The 7,671-nt window shown below is 34.7% G+C and overlaps 1 long non-coding RNA gene across 1 annotated transcript; it reads left to right on the top strand.

Annotated features, from left to right (window-relative positions):
* The first annotated feature begins 3,760 nt into the window (after window positions 1–3,760).
* On the top strand, window positions 3,761–6,332 carry LOC147835198 (uncharacterized). The gene is made up of 2 exons (XR_015499151.1): window positions 3,761–4,442; window positions 4,526–6,332. It is a non-coding gene; the product is annotated as an uncharacterized LOC147835198 (long non-coding RNA).
* The last annotated feature ends 1,339 nt before the right edge of the window (window positions 6,333–7,671 follow it).

The following is a 7,671-nucleotide window of genomic DNA, read 5'->3' as shown; positions in this document are numbered from 1 at the left end:
CACCAGACATGAACATTATTGAGCATGTCTGGGCTAAGATGGAGGAGGCGTTGAAGATGATTCCAGAGGATCCTGATGAGCTCTGGGAGTCCTGCAAGAAGGCTTTCTTCTTCATTCCAGATGACTTTATTAATCAGTGATGTGAGTCATGTCAGAGATGTATGGATGCAGTCCTCCAAGCTCATGATGGAGTCAGACACAATATTCATTCTGTCTCCACTGCAGCAGGACTTTATATTCTATACTGGACATTATTTCTGTTCAGTGATGACACTTTAAGCAGAGTCAGAGCTTACTGTCCTAATCAAATCATTAATAATCAAGGCATGATCAGATTTATTGTGCTCAAATAAGCAAAATCTAGAGGCCTTTACCTTTAATATAAGACACTTCTGATACCAAATGATCAACTAGAAGTTATTATTTGCTGTTCATAAAACTTTCATTGGCGACAAGACTTTTGTCAGGTAGTGTATTATTAAATATAGCAATATAAAGCAGTTTCTCTGGATTTTATGACTTTGTAATTTGTGTTTTGTTTTGCAATATAGATCCAAACCTAATACAGTAAGCTCTGAGAAACTGAACATTTACAAATGGCATCAAATATACAGTTTATTATTATTATTATTTTTTATTACTATATACAGTTGAAGTCAGAATTATTAGGCCGCTTGTTTATTTTCTTGTCAGCACATTTCTAATCATAATAGTTTTATTAACTCATCTCTAATAACTGATTTATTTTCTCTTTGTCATGATGACAGTAAATAATATTAGACTAGATATTCTTCAAGACACTTCTATACAGCTTAAAGTGACATTTAAAGGCTTAAACTGCATGCAAAAAATGCTTTTCTTACTTAGATTTTTTGTCTTGTTTCTGGTCCATATATCTAAAAACTCTTACATCAAGCAGAATTTTCTAGACAAGCAAAACATATTGTCTTATTTTAAGATATAATCAGCCAAAATTGAGTTTTCCCTTAAAACAAGCTGAATAATCCACCAATGGGGTGAGCAAAAGAATCTTATGTCAAAAGGAAAAACAAGATTATTTTGCTCACCCCATTGGTGGATTATTCAGCTTGTTTTATGGAAAAACTCCCTAATTTTGGCATATTTCTGAAAACAAGACAAATATTTTGCTTGCCTATAAAATGCTTCTTGATATAAGAATTTTTAGATGTTTGGACTAGAAACAAGACAAAAGTCTAAGTAAAAGCATTTTTTTGCAGTGTAACTAGATTAATTAGGTTAACTTGTCAGGTTAGGGTAATTAGGCAAGTCATTGTATAACAGTGGTTTGTTCTGTAGACTATCGAAAACAAATATAGCTTAAAGGGGCGAATAATATTGACCTTAAAATGGTGTTAAAAAATGTAAAAACTGCTTTTATTCTAGCCGAAATAAAACAAATAAGACTTTCTCCAGAAGAACAAATATTATCAGACATACTGTGAACATTTCCTTGCTCTGTTAAACATCATTTGGGAAATATTTAAAAAAAAAAGAGAAATTGAAAGGGGGCTAATAATTCTGACTTCAACTGTATTTCATAATATTTTTCTCTCCAATGTCTTCCCAAACCTGTTAGCGATCAAAAGTAAAAAATGACATACACTGTAAAAACTGTCCGTAAATGAGCAGTTTTCTGAATTTTGTGATTTGTTTTTATTATTTTTCCCCATTTATTTCTGCTTTAGAATTGCATTGTGTGTTCTTGATCTTTCTTCCAATAACATTTAACCTTGAAGAGTTCAGAAAGGAGGCTTTTATTGCCATTTTTAATAGTTTAAAGTTGTATATATAGTCTGTGTTGGTGTTGTTTTTTGATGCTGCAAAAACCTTGTAATAAACTGCAGCACATTTTCTGTTATTTTACAGACGTATTTCTTCACTTTGTTAAACTGTAGAGTTGAATTTACGTCAAAAGTCGACAGAGCAGAGATCAACATCCCAAAATGCAATTCACAACGGCAAATAAAGCAGAAAACACATAAAATACGGAAACTTTACAGTGAATATATGTATATAAAAACAGAAATGTGTTGTTTTTTCTCTCCTTTTGATTCGATGTGGAGGAAATATGTGCCAGATATGTTGTTGTGAGATTCAGTATTGTTGTGTATGAGTGAGATGCTGAAAATCTGCTCAAATCTGTCCTCATGTTTCTACCAAAGACTGTCAGCAGCATCTTCTTCCACACACACACACACACACACACACATCTGTACATTAACACACCAACATCATGCTTGGAGAGTATACGTGCGGTCCACAAATTGTATTTTTTTTAACACAACGTATGCAAAAAGCCAGAGATCTGATCTAAAAACGTTATATTGTGACTGTTACATCATTTAACCTCGTGTAGAAGTGTGTTTGATTTACTCCAGTTCATTTCCCACAAGTCCGAAATTTCTCCAATATTTCACAAGATGCAGAAGATGTTTCTTTCTTTTAAAGAAATCGTTCATTCCCTCTCATTTTCTCCCTCGTATGTTGTTTTAAATCCAGCGATATTTGGAAAAATGTTCAAGCTGCTCTTTTTCTAGACGACCATTGTGGTGACCAGGAAAAAAGATTAAATTGAAAAATGTTCATTTAAAGGGGTAGTTCACTTAAAAATGAACATTTTTGACATCATTTACCCATCATTCATTAGTCACAAACCTGTTTGAGTTTCTTTCTTCAGTTGAACACAAAAGAAGATATTTTGAAAAATGTTGGAAACCGGTAACCATTGACTTCCATTGGTTTTTCCTTCTATGGAAGTCAATGGTTACATGTTTCTCACATTGTGTTCAACAGAAGAAAGAAACTCACTTGAAACCACTTGAAGTAGGGTAAACAGTTTGTAAAATGTTCATTTTTGTGTGAACTATACCTTTAACATATCTCATTTGCATTTCTACACATTAAAACTGCCGCAAACACTGCCATCACTGAATTCACTCGTCACTTTCAAGGGTTCGTTCACACTGAAATCCAAATCTTGTTATTGATTACTCTTCCTCATGTAGTTTCAAACCCAATGATGCTTCATTTGCCTTCTGAACACAAGTTAAGATGTGTTAGATGAAATTCTGGAGCTCTCCATAGACAGCATAGACTTCACAGATAACTTTTACAGTGCATTTCTGTGTGAACTGCCCCTTTCACTACTAAAAACATTCGTTAATTAACAGTTTTCATAATTTGTGATTCACAGCTGTTAATTTACAGTTATTGATTACATTATTGGATCTTTATTTCTGCTCTGTCAACTTTTGGTGTTGAAAATCTTACTTTGCTTAAAAGTGACTTTTACTGACATTTTAGTAGAAACAAAACACATTTTTAAAACAATATATTGTATAATAAATCATATCTAGAGAAATAAGTCTGTAAAATTATTACCAGGTTTTTGTAGTGTAATATACAACACCAACACACACAATACAGCACTTCAAACTAGTAAACAATTCAATACAAGTTATTTTTTTAAAAACATTTCAACATCAAAAAAAAATTTGAGAAAATATTAAGGTCTAATAATGAAATTCAAAGCATAAAAACTAGTGCTGGGCAAAAATTTATCATCAAACACTTTCAAAATAAAAGGTTTTTTTGACATGTAATATTCAATAATTGAATATATGTATTGTGTATAGCTGTAAATGCTTGCATATATTTGAGTAAATGTTTGTTTATCTTTATATAAAAATATATACAAATGATCAATTCAAATGATAAATTTAATAATTATTTTATTAATTTAATAATTATTATTATCAATTTAATTTAAAATGATCAACTCAATTGATTAAATGATCTAATTATCAATTTAAATAAATGTTTGAAGCTGCGGTCACACTGCACTTTTCTCCCCATGGACTTCCATTCATATGCATGCGAATGCATTAGAGAGGAAACGCAAGTTCGTGCGACGAGTTCTGCAGTTTGCTGTGTTGCGAAGTTTAAGCTTGGTGAACTCTGACCGGCAAAATTGCTTCCTTTGACTGCGTGAGACTAATCGAGGATCATGACCTCTCCAGACAGAAATTTAAAATATGGACCAATCGCTCGCTTTTTAAATGTCTAATCATTTTGTTTAATCCCGCCCCTATTCACAGCGTCGTATGACAAAACTTCGCTTGCACAAACTCTAGTGTGACCGCAGCTTAATTCGAGCACTGAAAAAAAGTGTTTCATGCAGAACTGTTGCAAATAATTTATTTGTGTTGAATTTAAACAAACAAATTAAGTTTAATAATGTTCAATTGAATTTGTTTGTTTAAATTCAGCACAAATAAATTGTTTACAACCACTTAACGTAAAAAAATTGAATAAATCCAAGGAATCATCTTTGAATATTTTTTTTCAGTGTATTTGACAAAAAATATTGCATAGATTAGTTCTATCACATATACATAAAGAGCAATATCACACGAGTAGCAGTGCGTTATGGCTTTATATCGGCACTGGTGGGAGGCATGCATTGGCTGGAGGCTGCAGATTGAGTGCCTTATTGTCCCACCAGTGTCGATTTACAGCCATATCGCACTGCTACAAGTATGACATTGCTTTAATACAACAGTTTGACGGCATAAATGTGTATATAAAAAAGAAAATCAAACACGGAGACTCTCAACAACCCTGATGTGAATGTTTAACTTTCCTCCGCCATTCATTCACATCTGAAGCTGACATCAGAACAGCAGAAGCGTTACTAATTCACCAACGTCACTTTACAGCTAGTGATTGAGTGATTCTCTAGCGTAATGTCTAATGATGATAATACAGCTGATTTACTAAGATTATAAGGCTGAACCGCATGAAATGCCATCAGTCTACAGGGATATCTCCCAGTATTTCTCTCACAATAATTAGGTCACAGTAATTAACCCCAAAAAAGCCAAAGCAAAGCTAACACTAGCAGATTACTATGGTATAAATACAGCAATACAGCATACAAAAGAGAGAGATCGACTTAGAATGTCACTTACCTGTTCTAAAATGATTTGATCCGCTGTAGTTTTAATTTTTTGCTGAGTTTTTATCTCTTAATTGATTATTATGCGGTCGCCATCTTGTGGCTGGAACGCCAAACGTCTTTGCTCTGCTTAGTATGACAGGCTGACGCTGCATTCACAAGGGGCTTCAGCGTCAGCGCTTGACAGAGGGCGTGTCTGAAGTTAGGGCTGACGCGATCATCATAGCAGCGTCAGCCAATGAAATTAGTCAGTAAGAGGCCACTGTCTGAGCTGGTGTATTTGCATACAGTGATCTGATTGGCTGATGCTTCCATCGGCGCTTGAAAAGCTGAGCAAGTCCCAACTTTTGCAGTGAGCTGACGGATGACGGATCCACAATGCAGTTCAGCAACGCCTGATGCGTTGACACTAAAGCCCCGTGTGTATGGGGCATGATGGATGCCGAAGAACTGAATCTCCAAAATTATAAATATTTAAAGTAGGCACTATCCTTATAAATAAACTGCATAGTTAAAATCTAAACAACTACATCCTCACCGAAAAAGCCTCAACAGTACATGATGTTGTCCAACAGCTGCAATATTTCTCAAGCTGTAGTGAGTTTATTGATCTGCTGTTATTCTGTGTGGGCGGAGTAATACACAAGGGTGAAGAGGCTGTACGACAGCTGATACTGCTTTAATGACATGGCTATCAGCCAATTAGATTCGAGAACCAGACAGACCTGTTGCATAAATATATATAACTCATTTATTGTGTCAAAACAAACTTTTATTTTGGATGCAGTAAATCGCGATTAATGTTTGCCCAAATCGACAAGAATCGCAGAACACTGAAAACTGCTAATTTACGGATCGATATTTTAATAACAGTGTAATGAAAGAAAGAGTGTGAATGTGTAATAACAGATTAACGTCTCGTCTTTAATGCTGTGTGTGTATCGTCTCGATCAGGGTTTAGACTTCTCACTTTACTAACTAACGGGAGCACTTTTGTAAAATGTTGAAGCCTCCAGAAATGATGCGGGGTGTGGATTTTCAGACGTCCCGCAGCTCCTCGTTTTCCCAGTCGACACGAAGACTTTCTGAAGTGTCAGAAGACGCATTTATATTGTCCTGTATGTGTTTCTGAAGGGGCTGAAATGCAGATGAAGGATCTGGAGTTTAATCCTGAACGCTTTCGGCATCAAACCAGAAGCGCATTAAACAAGAGTTCAGTGTGACTATAATGATGTTCCTCCATCTCTCTGCAGATTTGTTTTTCTTGATCATGTGTTTAATATCGGAGTACGTTTATTTTTTTTGTCAAACGCTGTTTGTGCAATAAATTAACAGAACATGTCTGAACGTTTTACACCTCGACTCTTCTGTCTTTATTGAAAGTATTTTGTGTTTTTTTTTTTTTGTCTGACGAGCGAAACAAAGCATTGGTGCATCCGAAATCGCCTACTACCAGACATGTATAAAGTACTAGAGACCCAGACTTAAGTAAAACTACAAGTGCTCTATCAAAAAAGAAAGTGACCTGAGTAGAAGTTGAAGTGCTCTTTAAGCACCACACTTCAGTGGAAGTACTGAACTATTCAACATTTTTTGTACTCAAGTATTTTAAAATTTTCTACTCAAGTACTGAAAGTAAAAGTACAAGTCATCACCTTAGAATTATAAGGTTCTATCTGACATTTTCGTCAAAATTTAGTTATTAACATATTCTTATTAAATGACAACTTATTTACATTATGGGATGTTTTTTTTTATGTTATTCACATTTTAAGACCTTTGATTTCAAAAAACAAATGTTACACATACTCTTTGCTATGGAATGCAAAAACTTTGAAACCCAATATCTCAAAATCATTAAGAACACAGATAGAACCTTATAATTCTAAGGTGACGAAGTATTGTGTAATGTAGTTATTATAGAAAGCAGTCAAATCACATCATATTGTTTTGTTTATTTTAAATATCTTTTTTTGAGGCACGTGATTAAGCAGAACGAAAAGAAACATGGCCTACGATACTGTTTTTCTCTGGCGCTTGAACCACAGATCTGACAGATTAAAACGGCTTTAACACACTCCTTTCAAAGTTGTGTCACAAAAACACTCCATAACCCACTCAAAGCGCTATTAAAACCCATTTGTGGATCGCAAATTACCGGTTGTAAACGCTGTAAACGGAAGTTCTAAACATTCTATTGGAAGACGCTGGTCACTCTGGCGCCCTCAATGCAGCAGCGTGAACAAGGTCTATAATTGTAAGGAGTAGAGGTTTGCAGGGGCAGACTGGCCATTTGGCAATTCTGGCAAATGCTAGAAGGGCCGGACTATTTTTTTAAATGTGAGCCGGTCAGTTTTTTATTTTTATTTTTTGTTTTATTATTATTTTTTATATGTATTGTTTTTACATGCAGGCAGCTTTTATCTCGTGCAACATGTGAATATTATGATGACGTTGATGATGGTAATAATAGTAATAATAATAGTAAATGTTAAGCATTTGGCCCAATCGGTGATAGTTTCGAGAGGGGCCGACTCGATCAAAAGTTACGCGGACATAATCAAAATCTGACAAGAATGTCAAACAAACAGTACGTATTGTAATGTGGGCTGGTGTGGCTATAGTGCTAGGGCTGAATTTTTGTCCCAGTCCATCCCTGGAGGTTTGAATCTACACTGGTCTCATGATTTGGT

Source organism: Danio rerio, chromosome 9 (genome assembly GCF_052040795.2).
Source record: "Danio rerio strain M-AB ecotype USA chromosome 9, GRCz13ab, whole genome shotgun sequence".
In the NCBI taxonomy this organism is placed as follows: domain Eukaryota; kingdom Metazoa; phylum Chordata; class Actinopteri; order Cypriniformes; family Danionidae; genus Danio; species Danio rerio.
The sequence above is the reverse complement of the archived record's forward strand: the minus strand, read 5'-3'. Positions and strand labels throughout refer to the sequence as shown.